This window comes from Carassius carassius, chromosome 8 (genome assembly GCF_963082965.1).
Source record: "Carassius carassius chromosome 8, fCarCar2.1, whole genome shotgun sequence".
NCBI classification, from domain to species: Eukaryota; Metazoa; Chordata; class Actinopteri; order Cypriniformes; family Cyprinidae; genus Carassius; species Carassius carassius.
In genome coordinates this window covers 12,624,783-12,640,955 of record NC_081762.1, presented here as the reverse complement: position 1 = coordinate 12,640,955, position 16,173 = coordinate 12,624,783, and the positions used below count along the sequence as shown (strand labels likewise).

The 16,173-nt window shown below is 39.0% G+C and overlaps 1 protein-coding gene across 2 annotated transcripts in view; it reads right to left on the bottom strand.

Moving 5' to 3' along the window:
- The window catches only part of ext1b (exostosin glycosyltransferase 1b), an 82,850-nt gene that overhangs the window by 54,862 nt on the left and 11,815 nt on the right, over positions 1–16,173 (bottom strand). The gene's annotated exons all lie outside the window — the stretch shown is intronic.

The following is a 16,173-nucleotide window of genomic DNA, read 5'->3' as shown; positions in this document are numbered from 1 at the left end:
ATTTTATTATTATTATACAAAAAATTCTATAGAATATAAAGGCACTTTATTATTTTCATGTTATGCTTTAACAAAAACAACATTAAGATTCTATAAGATTTTGTCTAAATTAAAAAAGAAAACATGAAAACAAAACTAAATCCATTTTACATGCTTCAAGTACATTTAGGATTCACAAAATTATAAAAATGAAAATTAAGAAAAAATGGATAATCATTATCAGATTTCTTATAATAAGGGAGCAAGTCGAGCATAAAGGGCTGAATATCTGAAAGATGAATAAATATAAAATACTGATTGATAAACTGATACATTACCAATATATTATGCAGAAAAAATAAAATCAATCTTTTAAATGAATCGCCTCTCTATTTCTTTCTGACATCAAGACCACACAGACAAATTAATAATTTATTAACTTGCTAAAATAATATTGACTTGCAATATAACAGCTTAACTCACTACAATCAAAAAGTCTCAAAGTCTCATCCTACATTATTTCCCAATGAACGTTTTGTTTCACTTAAAGTTTTAATGTGAATAAACTGTGAATGCAATTTCATGCTGTTTTTGCTTCGTTTTTCAAAGAGTCAACATATTGAATCACTATCCAAACAAGTATTCAGGGAAAGACTGACTAAAACAAAGAATCTCATTGGTTCCTCACGGATGCTGATTCAGGGTCAGTCATGCTGTAAAAATACAGCAGTGCTGCTCCGCTGTCAGACAGTCTGGCTTCTCATTGATCTTACTCGGACTACAGAGGAACACTGGTATGTCTCCAACTCTTTGACGGGCCGCTTCTTTCCCAGAATGACTTTTGACCCATGTTGTGCGTGACCCTTAAAGGCTAGAGTGGGCAAATACCACCTGCTTCCCTGTGATCTCACACACGCCACTAGACTAGAATAAACACACAGATCAAGTCCATGAGAAACCCACAAATGAGCAAATACACTCAGACAAATAAGATCTTGTGAGCTCAAGAACGCAGAAAGGGGCAGATGGTCATTCCTGTATATAAACATAGGCTCATGCAGTCTGCCTTATTTTCTCTCATGCACCCTTAGTCTTTAACTAAGAGAAGCCGGTTCCAGCTGTCATCCCTCTAAAGCACTCATCTGCTACTGGATCTATCTATAAGAGGCATCCACGTGATCTGCATGTTGCCTCATTTACAGTGTGACATCGCACACGGGGCTCTCCATACAGGAAAATACAGCAGCATTTAAAAATAACTATTCTTTAAAGCTTTAAAAATGCAGTGACTAAATGAGCGTCCTCTAAAACGAGAGAAGATTGCACAATGCAGCACGTGTAATCACAGAGAACGCTCCCATACAGAGAGAGAGAAAAAAAGAGAACAAGCATAAAGAAAACTGCTAAATGCTAGAAAATGCAGTTTGAAAGAGATGGATGCCACTTTAATTGGCATAAAATCCTCAGTTTAAAAAAATTAAATGAAAGTACAAACTCAGGCTAACTAAAATAACAGTAGTGCAACATTTCCCAAGACTATAAAACAATCCTCAGGGCCCTGTGAAACTCAATACACCGCATGAACCACACCACATACAGTACACAAACCTCACACGTTCTCTTAAATCACTCCAACAATGGAGCGAACAGATGTCAGCAGTTCTCTGATGTTAAGTGCATCTGTGATAAAAATCCAACATTTTGTTACATTTATTTTTCCCTGAAGCCATGTTAGAATGTTTCTTCCACCTCTATTGGCTTTGCATAACCATTTTGACACTCAGACTTGTTACAGTACCTTTAAGATTTGTTTAGTTATTTAAAAAAAAAATTATGATTGGCTAACTTCCAACATGCCAACTGTAGCCCATATCAATTTTGGCAAAGTTGTAGATTTCTAAGTATTTGTTGATATGCAAACATGGACAGTCACATGTTAGATCTGCTTATGACTCAATTCTGAAGATAATGAGGGGGGGGGGATTAAACAAAAAGTTTGAATTTAATTACAATTACAATATGACAGTGGGGAGAGGCTGCAAAAGAGGATTGCAAGAGAGTCTTTTTAGAGGTAGACACATTGTTAAACTGCTAAATGCTAATGTAATTAAAAGTCAAATCAAATCCTTTCAATGCTTAAGAGCAAGTAAATTCCTGTTTCTAAGATATATCCCCATTTAAACCAGTGAGTGAACCCCAAAGGTCTTCACTGACACCCATCCAATTGTTACGCACGTCTGCATCTCGAAATCCTTCCCAATGCACATCACATCGCATCCACGCACAAACGGAGCATGCTCACCCACAGTCCATTCAGCTCGGTGACAAATCAGAGTACATCCACCAGCTATTCAACACAGCGGCTGAAAAATGCGAGGCCATTCAAATGTCATTCAGTGCGAAAAGACTCGGTCATTTACATATCTACAGCTCTTTACATAAAGATGCCCATCAAGGCCCTGTGAGCTTTGCTTTTTCCCCCTCAGGATCCATCCAGTGTCATCAAAAAGCATGGTGGGTTTCCTCTAATGGCTCTGCTACAACAAAATGAGATAAAGCGACAACAAGGTCGATGTATAAAAATGTCAAACGTGTTTTATTCAGACAGAAGGTTATGGAAGTATGAGAGGTGTAATCTGAAGGACGAGGAGTCCACAAGGTGAGAGGACGGAAAGGCCAGGCTTTCTTTAGAAGTGTGAGATAGGAATAAAAGTGGAAATAGTAAACCCACAGAACACAAACAGATAAAACACTTACCTTAGAATAAAATGACTACAGTGCATTTCTTCTTTTAGATATGTGACCACACACACACACACACACAAACTAATCTAAAAGACAAGGTCTGGCCTTAGCCGTGTTTGTGCTTTACAGCAGAGGTGATGTACAACAGCACCAGGAACACTTCCAAAGCATACCTGCTAACTCACAAAAGGTCAAAAAGGTGACAGTTGAGTAGGGGTGTAAGAAAAAATCGATACACTTGAGTATCGCGATATTTTTTTTTGCAATACTGTATCGATTTTCAAAAACGCAATATCGATTTTTTTTTTTTTTTTTTTTTTTTTTTTTACGTGCAAAAATATTCATGGTAAGACGGTTCACGTTTATGTTTATGTTTAAATCCCTATCGCTAGATGGCTATGCTGAGACGCACCACTAGTGTCCTCACAGTGTTTAACTTTTTGCTAGAAGCTAATAACAGCGTAGTAGTTATGGCTGAACCACATGTAAGACCGGCTCCCGCAGCATTCCGTGCTGAAGTGTGGAAACATTTTGGCTTCCAGTGTAAAAAGGGCACCACCGATATCGACAGGAGCCATGCAGTTTGTAAACTGTGTCAGGGAAAAGTCAAGTACTCTGGTAATACCACGAATTTGAGGGCACATTTAGCAAGACACCATTCAGACACTCAGTTAAACGAACAGCAAGCTAAACGAGTCGACTCGTCACAACTCACCCTTGCTCAAGTTCAAACGCACAAATTACCAACGACTTCAACTCGTGCAACCAAAATAACCCAGTCGGTAGTTTATTTCATTTGTAAAGACATGCGCCCGCTCAGTGTGGTTGAAAACGAAGGTTTCCGTTATATGGTGCAAACAATGGAGCCTCGTTACACTATACCGTCCCGGCAACACATCACTGATATCGCTGTGCCCAATCTTTACAAGGAGGTTAAAACAAACGTGTTGGAATGTCTAGCTTTAGCTGAGAAGGTTGCCTTGACGTGTGACGCTTGGACGTCTAGGGCTACCGAGTCATATGTGACGCTTACGGTCCATCACATAACTGACGAATGGAAGCTGGAATCCTGTGTACTGCAGACGAGAGCGATGTACGATAGCCACACCGGAGAGAACATCGCTGCCCTACTGAAAGAGGCCGTTGCTGAGTGGCGTCTGAACATAAAAGATCCTGTCTTAGTTACAGATAATGCAGCAAATATGCATGTGGCGGCTGAACTTGCCGGCATGAGCCACATACGGTGCTTTGCACACAGTCTTAACCTCGCCTCACAGAAAGCGCTGAAAGTGCCATCAGTGGATCGACTACTCGGCAGGGTCAGACGCGTCACCGCATTTTTCAGACGCAGCACCATAGCTAGCCAGCAGCTTAAACAAAATCAGCTCCTGCTCAAGCTACCAAAGCACAGACTAATTACAGACGTTGTTACAAGGTGGAACAGCTCGTATGATATGGTGGACAGGTTTTTAGAGCAGCAGCCAGCCATCTGTGCAGCTCTCCTTTCAACAGAGGTCCGCAAGAGTGAGAAGGATATATTCACACTGACTGATGCTGACATCACATGTGCTGAAGCAGTACTCAAGGCACTCAAGCCCATGAAGGATGCTACCTTAGTGATGTCAGAGGAGAGCATGCCTACTGTTTCCATCATTGCACCACTTTATGCAAAGCTTGTCACGGGCACAGAAGAACACCTGGATGACACACAAACCGTGAAGAGTATCAAGGCTGCTATAGCAAAAGATCTGGGAAAGAGATATGCTGGTGATGAACAGGATATACTGCGAATGGCATCAGCTCTTGATCCTCGGTTTAAGGATCTACCATTTCTCTCTGAAGCAGAGGCCAATGATATCTACTTCAAAATAACTGATGCTGTGGTGGATGACCTCACCAAGCAACAGAATGTAAGTAACAAATAAATACATCAAATACACACACAAATGAAATATTATGTTTAAATATTATTAAATATTATTAGGAAATATATTATCACATTAGGCCTACAGTGTAAATAAATAGTAATATAATCTCCATTTAATTGGACTTGAATCTATATACAAAAATAGTATGATTAATATGTATCCTCCTATTGTATGTTTTGATTATAGTTTTATTTTATTTTTCTTGTCACTTTATTTCATTTTAATTTATTAAGTTTCATCTCTATATTTTATGATTGTGGGAGGATCTTGGGCTTTGTTGTACATAGTTATACATTTAAAAATGTTTAAATAAAGAATCACAAAAAAAAAAAAAAGGATGAATTTGGGCTAAGATAAGATTTAGTTGGTGTACATAAATTTACTGTAAACTAATACTAGTTTGATTTAATGTTTTTCAGCAGCAAGGAGAGGTAGAAAGTCCAATGGAGGAAACTGGCTGGTCAGAGGAGGTTGATCAGCCAAACTACGAGGATGGCCCTGTATCCACCCAGTCCCCCAGCAAGAGACCAAGGAGCTCATGTGCTTTGGCAGACTTGCTTGGACCTACTTTTGCCTCTACCAAAAACAATGCAACACCAAAATCTGCACATTACACTGCAACAGCTGAGGTTAAACGTTTTAGGGAAGAACCCCCTTTGCCACTTCCAGAGAATCCTCTCAGTTGGTGGAAGTTCCATGAGCACGAGTACCCTCACCTATCCAAAGTTGCGAAGCGCTTTCTTTGCATTCCCGGTACAAGTGTCTCTTCGGAGAGAGTTTTCTCCTCTGCGGGAGATATTGTTAATGCACAGAGAAGTGTCTTAAAGCCTGAGCATGTTGATCAGCTGGTTTTCCTCCACAAAAACCTTAAGATTAAATAAGCTTCCCTTTTCATTGATTTAATTAGTGTTACATTCCTAAATGTTTCCTTTAGGAATTGTGTTTTTGTAACACTAAGTGTTATGTGTTGGATGTACCCATATTAGTGCAAGCATTTTTTTAATGACAGATTGCACCTCAGATTGCACCTAATGTGTTATGCATTAGCCTAGATGTCACAGTCAGGGGCTATGTATTTTCTTTAATTGACAATTTACATTTGTTCCTTAATGTTTCCTTTAGGAATCGTGTTCGTGTTTTTACAACACAAAACGTGTTGGTCTGTTGGATGTACCCTGTGTTCTAGGAATAGTGCAAGCATTATTTTTATTGACACAGACAGATGTCTTTTATTTTTTTCAGATTGCACATAATGTGTATGTGTTATGTATTGTGACAGGGGCTATGTATTTTCTTTTATTATGGCCTACTTGAGCATATAAAAATTTGCTCACTAAGAACCTGTGAACCACAAATCCCAAACTGTTTGATTTTCTGTGTACTGAATTGTTTACCAAAAGTAAACTTCTTTGAGTTTTATGCACATCATGTCTTTTTTAAATATTACTTTTCTAAAATTATAGTCCTACTTTAAAAAAATCCCAATATATCGCCTTATGCACAGTATCGAAATATATTGCAATATATCGAATCGTGACCCATGTATCGTGATACGTATCGTATCGCCAGATTCTTGCCAATACACAGCCCTACAGTTGAGGGCATTCCCCTAGAATATACAATTTAACATGTAAATGAAGCGTTCTGGTGCAATCGGACAATAAAATAAAGGAAAAAGACAACATATGTTTCAAGTAGAAAAGCACATTTATACCACAAACTTTTTGGACAGTACAACTCTGTTGTCATTTGTGTTCATACTTCTCTTTGTGAGAAGGGGAGTAATATATTTTAATGTTCATATTAGAGTGTACATACTATCAACAAACTCCATCTTTATTATTTTCACTGCAGAGGAAACAGAAGCTGCAACTGAAGTGGCATTAGACGTATTTACACAAACGGTTAAAAATATTTAAGACATTAATCTTATAAAATGATTTATGCATTTGAAATTTTGTGGTGTAAATGCATTTATGGTATCTCAGCTTCATCAAACAGTCTAAGTTAAAACTATTATTTTAATGAGCGAGTCATTTCATTCATTCAAACGGCTGATTTATTCAAAAATGAGGCAAGTGACTACTGTCTTTATGAATCAATGGGTTTTTGAATCATTGACTCACTTGATTCGTTCAAAAATGTGGATTCATTCAGTATTGAAACACTGCTGTGTTGCTTGGAGACACAAAACAGTTTTGCAGTGGCTTTGATTAAAAGCCACAGCAGAACTTGAAAGACCCCCCCCACCCTCCCTCTCCGGATCTAGACGATTCACATAAATGACACAATTTGATCCAAAATACGCCGAAAAGCGACTAGTTTGCAAGTATGCCAAAGGCATTGGGGTCATTGCCGCCGTCTTTGAGTGTGTGGCACTGTGCAGACCAGACACACACATCCACAGGGGGCTAGACCCTTAATGACATGCAGACAGCCTCATGCTTGGTGAGCAGCCAAAGGACAAGTATACACAACTGCCACCACAAAACAAAAATACTTCAGACACCTGAACAGATTTACACTGCCTGTGTTTGGTATGCTGCCAAACTACTTCATGTTCCAAAAGCACCAAAAATTAAGTTATTTTTGTAATATTATGTCTGGAGTGTTTTTCATAGACTCCTTTTGCAATTATGGCCCCAATGCTCTGCCAAAACAAAACTTAAGACTATGTCTGGATTGGTAATAAAAACTCCAGGCTTCAACAATAATAATTTTTTTTTTTTTTTGCAAGTCAGACCAGTAGTTAGGCTACTTTCCCTGAAATCTTTTTCATAGCGAAACCACAACGGAAAATATACAATCTGGCAGCTATAAGTTCATAAACACACTTTTCCTGGAAAATGATAGACATACATGATGCATAAAATTTCTTATTGGTTTGTAGTTAACACGTTCTACTGATTACTACGAGTGTGAACATTACTACAACTTTAGCTAAAAATAACATAAAAAAATATAAAAATAAAAACTTAAAAAATAAAAGTCTGATTCCTGTGCTGTCGGCACCGGTTCAGCTGGGAATTTCCCACAGCAAGCAAGCAATCCGATCACAGCATCCGAGAAAAATAAAACAATCTGTTTGGATTTCCTCCATCTTTGTAGGCAGGAACTAAGCGGATGGGAGGGTGAAAAGCTAGGGAACATGTGCTAGCGGGCTGATGAAAGGAAGAGGTGGAGCTGGACTGATTTTCAATATCCCCAACTCGACTCAGACCTGAAAACTAAGTGCATTCTGCTTGTACGTATACAAAACACATAGCGACACACACTCATGAGGATGCTAATCTTTACCTGATCTCCTGGGACTTGCTGGAATACCTGCAGAGTGACAAACACACTTCACACAACGTGACCCCCCTCTGTGCAATAGCTCTTAATGAGGCACTGTGGGACTGGAATTCTCGTCGCACAGACCCCAGTCCCCCGATTCTGCTAAGACATCTACCTGCCTGTTCACCAGATGGGCTATAGAGTGATTGTGGGCAGAATCCTAGAACATCATGTACTGTGTAAAATAAAACAACTTTACCACCAGTCTTAAAATTGTGTTCCGAAGATGAACTAAGCTTTTATGGGCTTGGAACGAAATGGGGGTAAGTGATTAATGAAATTTTGGATTTGAGTATCCCTTTAACTCAGCGGTAGAGTTACACTCACAGGACACTGCACTTATTCGCAGTCACAAACGTACATCATTTGCATGCATTCACATGCTGTTCTGACGTGTGCTTTTTCTGAGCGCATACACCGGAAGCATGCACACTAAAAAGCTAGTCAAACAGCGCCTGATTACTGAACTAAGCTATCTTTTGCGCTAATATTGTAAAAACACACAAGGTTTATGTCTAGAATCAATTGGTTATGTCTTAAAAGAAAGTAAACATTTGAGAGAGAAACGGATGCGTGCCTGTATATTAGATGCGTGCAGCTCTTAAATGGACAATTTTATACATGAAGCTGACTGTCATTAAAGGGATAGTTCACCCTAAAATTTAATTTCAGTCATTATTTACTTACCAAATATTTGCTGGTCCACATTGAATTTGATAGTAGAAAAAAATGGAAGTCAATGGAAATCAGTAACTGTCTGTTTTACCACTTTCTTCAAAATAGCATTTATGTTCAGAAGAAAGAAAGAAATTGATTCAGGTTTAAAACTACTTTAAAAGCTAAAGTCTGTCTTACACTGGACACAACAATTCGACCGTTGAAAATCATTTGAAATTTGTGTCAGTACATCGTAAATAGAACGCAGCAGCAGTTTACTGTCGGAATTTGTCGCGCCGCATCCAGTGTAGACAGCATAAGATTCTATTGTATTTTGTCATGGCACCAAGTGTAGGCATGGTGTTGAGAGAAGAATATGTTCAGCCCCCTTCGAAGCATTGAATATTTGATGTTGATTTGATACCGAAGCTTTGAAGCTCAAAAAAATGGTATTCGGACCAGCCCTAAAATCATGAACTGTGATATTTTTTTTCCATATCGCCCACCTCTAGTGCCAAATGATAGAAATCCATGGAAACTTTACAGCCACAACCACAAGAGATCTAAACTAAGCATTGCCCAACATGCTCATTAAACCACACAGACCTTTTATTTTTAGGATTTGTGTCAACCACCAACCAAATATTAAACATTTTGGCCTGGGGAAGTTCATAAGAGAGGCCTTCTAAATGACTGTGGTGACCTTTTATTGACCACAGAGCATTGATAAGATTGTTTTCTCCCAGAGGGTTGAAGTTTAATTAAAAAATCTGAAGCATCACCTTTCCTTGGTGTTATAATGTTCCCTAGAGGAAAACGGAACTAGATACCATGAGTCATTATGCGCAGTACCCATCTTTCACATCCTAAAACTTGCTACAAGTTTAATCATATTCGCAGAATCAATAACAGCAGAGTCAAAATTCAATGAATTGCCTTTCTAAAGGGCAAAAACAGTTTTTGGGACAGGGAATGAAAAAGCAGCCATGTCAAAAAGTTATTTTGCTACACTGCTTTAATTTAGCTACTTTAATGATGATTTACCCGACTACTAATTAGTTCAATTTCAGCACTGTTAAACTTTTTTAAAAATCTTATGATTGACAGTCACAATCATAGCAACATCTCAGTGTCCTTTGGGTGTTAACAAGAAACGAGGCAAAAAATACTGTGACCCCAGTTGGTCCAAAGACATAGCTACTTAATGACTTAATGAGAGAAGAAGAAAAAAACCTTATAACATTGCAACATTTCAGTCCTCCACCAAATGTAAACGAAACAAATTTGCTAACAGTTTAAACCCTTTGGCTATTTTTGGACTAATGTTTTTTTACCTAGAGACGCAGCTTTGACTTGGCTACTTGACGATTGTTTATCAGACTAGTAATTAACTCAGTTAATTTCAAAAACCTCTTAAAGGTTGACAGTGATAACCATGCAACTTAAGTGGCCTGCAGGTTTAATAGTGCTAATGATTATTGTTAAACCTTTTGGTGCTTACTATTTTTAAACCAAACTAACATTAGTACAGAGTTGTACATGCAGATTTCATATCTGGTTAACACTACCCAAATGTTTATGTGAAGACCTGATAACTGTATTGCATAACTGTAGTGCACTGGTGGCTTTTCTCCCTCAACCATCACAAGGATCTTAAAGGACACCATTGAGAATTTGTGCACTTCACTGATTTCCACATAAGTCATTTCCCTCTCTACAGTGTTGCTTAGATTAAGGCTGAGACATGGCTTCAATTTCCAGAGAGAGCAGCACTGTGACAGACAGTTCAACTTTGGGAATCACAGACAGTGGTATTGGTAATGATTTGGAGAAGGATGGATTAATGGGCATTTAGCAATAAGGGGGAAAAGCATCTCCCCTACTATTTCTCCCTCGCCCCACCTCAAAGAATCTACAGTCTGCCAAGAGCTCTTCACAACACAATGCAGCAAATAAAGTCCAGAGGCTAAGAAAGGCACACTGAGGGCTTTTTCCCCTTCTTTTTTTCCTGCAAGCACACAGCTTTTGTGCTCAGATCAAGGGGGAGGGCACAACGGCAGCGCCTTGGCATTGGAAATCTGTTCCTGGGCAATGATAGACGTTGCTGTGCTAGAACGTTCCCTCACAGCAGCTCGATCTCTGTAGATTCGGCACAATTGCCTCTCCTCCCTGTGAGTTTGGGCCCTTCATTTCCTTTCATTAAAGCCCCTGGTTGAAAATGTTAATAAAGGCAGTGTCTAATTACAGAAGCACAACTCCACAGCTCTATAGAAAATCATCAGGCTAATGCCAGTTTCCCCCAGTCTCTTTTTGCTTTGAGCTTGATTGATTTTTCTGGAGAGATGGATTTGTTTTGTTCTTGCTCTCTCTGTAAATGGTGAATGCAGGATCTCTGGAGGTGGGTGGAAGGACCAAGTCCTTCCTGACAAATTCTGAATCACTTGTATTTGGCAACTGCGATGATGGATCCTGGCCAAACTGTCTGTGACTGGGGACTTGTGAAACCAATTTGTACATGATGACATGCAGATGCCTTTTGTAGAGGTTCTGATTAAAAAAAAAAAACTCTTTGCCTAGTTGGATGCATTGATTTTCTCCATTTTCTAAACTGTGAAGCTGAGGCTACACTGCTGTACTTACTGGCCATTGCCTCGCTTGCTGTTTATTTTAAGTGGAGGTCCCTTTTAAACAAATTCTGCTGACTTGGCTTTTCTTTCCCGCTGACAAGATTCACTGGATAAATGGGGCCTCAGATGAGGTGTTGCTCACAGCAGCTGCCCAACTGACATCCAACTAGCATGTGTCCAGGACCGTACATCTTCGTCTTGTATCTCTCAGGGTCACAAGCAATGCTGCCCCAGATCCAGTCGATGGAGCACCTACAATAACCATAGTGCAACTCACTCATGTGCTAAATTACAGTCACAAATTGTCTCCTTCCACCTTTGAGCCCCGACAATTTCTTCCCGCCATTCAGCTTTTCACCAGCGGTCCTGGGCTTTTTCTGGAACATAATTGTATTCGTTGAGCCAGCCTGCTGAAAAAGGGACATTTAAAAGGTAGAGAAGGAAAAAAAAAAGGTGAAAGGAAAACCTGTAGCAGTTCTGACAACGTTATTAGAAGGGCGAGTGTTCTTCAGCTCTCTTCTCGTGTCTTCTATAATGAAGTTCTCCAGGTCACCACGTACTCTCCCCAGGAGCACATAGTGCCATAATTAAGGTTTTCTTCTCCAATCCCAGACACAGCAGAGGTTCGGGTCCTTTCCCAGGTGTGCTGACTTTCCCAGTGGAATGTGATGGGTGGGCGTCAATGCTTTTGCTGAATAACGCCCTTGAGGCAAAACCCAGCCATGGCCCTTCAGTTCACAGAGGACACTCAGACGCTGGAACAAATGTTGCCCACTATACTTCCCCGAGAGGGTAAGAGCCACCTCAGAGACACTGCAGTCTGCAGAGTAAGTTGACCTGGGTGTGATCTGATCCCTTTTTGCAGTTGTGCATGATTTACAGCTGTGCCCAGGGCACTATAGGTACTGATAAAGCCGTAAAGTCTACCACCCGCAATCTGAAAGCGACTTACCGGGTAACTAATGGCAGAAATTAGCATAGTATAAAGTCACCTTGATTAAGTAGGGGTGTTTGCTGCTATCTTTCCAGTCCTTTTTTTCATACGGATCTCCGCCTATATATTAACTATACCATAATTTATTGAACAATGGTCTGTGTGATTTACATAATGCTAAAAAAGTGCAACTTAGTAACATTTACAAAGCACATTTTTAGCATAAGGTATTTTTTATGGTATTCTATAGGAGCATCAAGCTACTGACACCTTCAACAAGCTGGATGATTGACACAGCACAAATCAGTACCGCAGTCCTGATAAGTACAAGTAAGCCCTGCCAGTCAATGCCAGACAGGAGACCACAGCAGTCACAGGAGTCAGATGTCTGAAAGCAACATGTTTACAGCTGCTACAAAAAACAGAGCACTGTATTAAGACAAAACAGAAAGACAACTTTAAAGCCTTAACATTTTTTATCGCACAGCAAAAATCGCAGGAGCAGCCACTGTCAAAATGGCTGACAGGAGCATATTACAGAATCCTTTGTCCAAAAAAGAAGTTTTCCATTTCTGCCTCAGTTGCTTGGTGACTATAGAGTGTTATCTAAGTGACATGAGACATTCCTTTAGAGAAGCGAGAAGATACTTCTAATTCACCGAAGCTCTTGAGAATAACATAACACGAAAAATCAGTAAAAGCACACTGTTAAATAAGATTTACTCTAGTGGTGAATTGAAAACAGTGGTAAAAATTTAATGACACTAAGCAAATCTTCATACAATGGCAAACTGGCCTAGATGTGTGAAGAAAAAAAGAAGAAGAAGAAAAAAAAAAGAGATCTCACAGAAAGCAGTCACACACAGAAACCTTTAAAAGAAAGTTTTGGAACAATTCTGCCCCCCCCCCCAAAAAAAAGACAGAACCACAAGGGAAAGCCTTATAACCCTACAAGAGTTTAAAAACAAAACCAAAAAAGTTTTCAAAATGTAGAGCAACTAAAGAATATTTTTTAAATCGATTATTTCTTGGTTTTAACAGACAAAATTTCAAAAATTCTGTTGTTTTATTGAATATGTAAATGTATGAAGGTAGGATAAACACTCACACACACACACAACCTTCCAATATATATATTTTTTTTATTAGATCAGTCTTTGCAACAACCCCCCAAAAATAAGTTAAATAAGTACCCTTACAAAGAAATACTTTTGTCTTTTTTGGTTAGCATGTTTTTTCAATAAGACTCAAACGATTTAGAAAAAAGTGATCCGAGACAAATGGCGAGAGTGAGACTCTTCCTGATCTCCTCATCTAACAGAATGAGAAAGAAAGGTCAAAGTGGTGACGAAAGAAATGACTTTTTATTTCTGGCCGAGACAGACGACTGGTACATGACCTTATCATGTGCTTTTCCTCAAAGAATTAGTGTCACATCTAAAGACTGAATCAGTTCAGGGTTTTTTTTTTTTTTTGGATCTCTGCAACAAAAAGGTTAATCCAAGAGGCAATTATCTTTATTGGGCTTGGCCATCCATTAGCGTGCACAAAATCATTTAAATCGATAGCCTGTTTTCAGCTCCATCAACAAGCTTCTAATAGGGTCAACTGTACGAGAGACTTACATTGAAAGGGTTTCAGTAGCTAGACCGGTCTTGTCTAATGACATTTATTTAAATACTAGATGGGGGGAGAGCTCTTCTGCAGCGGATGGTTAATTTTTAAGAAGGAGAGCTACACAATAAATGACATTTGCATCCTGAGCTCTTAGGACAGTAAAGCTTGACTCTACATTAGAAGCAACTGAATAATAAATGTTTGGATGCTGATTCTCCTTTAATAATCAGAAGGAAAATCTCAGATCGTCATCCAGATAGATACCAGAATGAATTCAAACGCTGTCCAGTGTTTTGTGACACTGAAAGCAAAAGAGAGGCCACATGTGTGGATGAAAGACAGAGTGGACATGCTCGACAAAATTGCAAGAAAAAAAAAATATGAATAAAACACAGGTGCTGAATAATTCATTCTGTATTGCTGCCTAGGTTCCACATGAATGCCCACAGCAACTTATGCTCTAGTCTGAAAGCACCAGGGAACCAAACGGCTGGAGTACATCAGAAAACCGGAGGGGAACATGGGGAACAGAGAGACGGTGCACCAAAAAAAATTGTGTTGGGTAACCATATAAACCACTTAAAGTGGCAAACACTCTCCAAGTCAGCCCACACACACAAGCTAGAGAAAGCTGGAAGCCCTGACCACATATACCTCAGCATTTGTTTCTGAAGAGGACGGGAAGGAATACAAGGATGCATAAAAGCTAAGTAAACAATTACAGCATTCAAGGGTTATGCCAGCTTCGTCTCAATGGTGGAGAAGATATTCAAGTGCTAAAAGCATCCTATAAGAAACGTGTCAAAGTCTGACGCCCAGCCATGATTAATTGATAGATTTATTTTTTCGTCTTGTAGAAGAACCTATTCTCTGGAAGTAAAATTCTTGTTTTGCAGCGAGTCAACCGCCATAAAGTCATGCCCAATATCGTGTCAGCGCTACGGTGGCAACTATTTTAAAAACGCAGTCTTGTTCTCGCTTTTCTGTGGGAAAACATTTCAACGGCTGCACCCATCATCACTGCAAGCGCAAGAGAAACGGGGAAGAACAGAGCAGCAGTATGTGGCAGATTTTCAGCAAAGCTTTCTTTTTTTTCTTTGACGCGGTGAATGATGCTCATCCAGACATAGAGCAAAGAAGATGCAGGTTAAAAATAAGTCATCGAATAAAAAAATAAAATAAATAGCAGATGAAATGATCCAGAAGAGCCCTATCATACAGCTCACCCGGAGCTTATGTTAAACAGGCATTTTTCTTTGAGGAAGCCAACGACAAAGAAAGTTACAGATCAAAGTCTGCCTGACGGGAAGCTGAAAGGAACACTGGACTAAATAAGGTTACACATTAGGCCTAAAAAAAAAAAAAGTTTGGTTCCGGTTGGTTGTCAGTTGAGGTCATTGGTCGGTAGGGATTTATATTTTTTTTAATTGATTTATTTTTTTCTCCAGTGGCAGTTTTACACACACGCGCGCGCGCTGATTTTAAATGTGTGTACCGGTACTTTTACGACAGTGATTCTGTATTCCCGTTTAAAGTCTGTTGTTGCCATAGACACGCAAAACGCACACACACACACAAAAAGCCTTCGTGGGAGTTTGACAGGCGATCTCATAGTAGATTAACATGGAGGATTTGAACTTGAAAAACGGAGTGTACATACATCTTCATGATCTAACTTACAGCGATCTGTTCGACACATTCAAGAGCCACAAAACGGTATTTATTGTTTACATTTCTTTAAAAAATGACCACATTTGAAAGGTGAAATAACCAAATGAGACTTTGTTTCATATTAAAAGTAAGCTGGTAATGTTAATGTCCTGTCTGTCAGCATGTTGTCAGTGCCCTCTCTGTTCCGCGATATATTATTGACCTCCGATTTTAGAAAAGATGGGCTTTGATTTTTGTATATTTTAAAATTCAAATTATATCTGCCTGCCAAAAAGGCAATTTTAAGTGAACACAGAAATACCATTATGTCTCGATTTCCTTTTCAGGAAACTCTTTTAATATAGGCTGGGTTCCAAAAAAACAGACATTAACAAAATGGATAATTACATCGCTTATCACAATAATTTGTATGACAATTAATCAGCAGTCAAACTTTTTCATGACAGCCCTAGAATAAGTAAACAATCCATTTGCACATCTGAAAGACATGTTCCTGGCAAAAGCTTAATGTCAAACCCTGCGTAGGTCTAAAAGTTCCTTGAATGAAAGCTCGGAGTCATTTTTAAAAAGATCTCTATACTACTCTGCAATTCTTGACATCAAATTATTTATAGAACATGAAAACATTATTATTAAAAGGTTATAACCAATGACAACAAAAAAAACAAATCCTTCAATG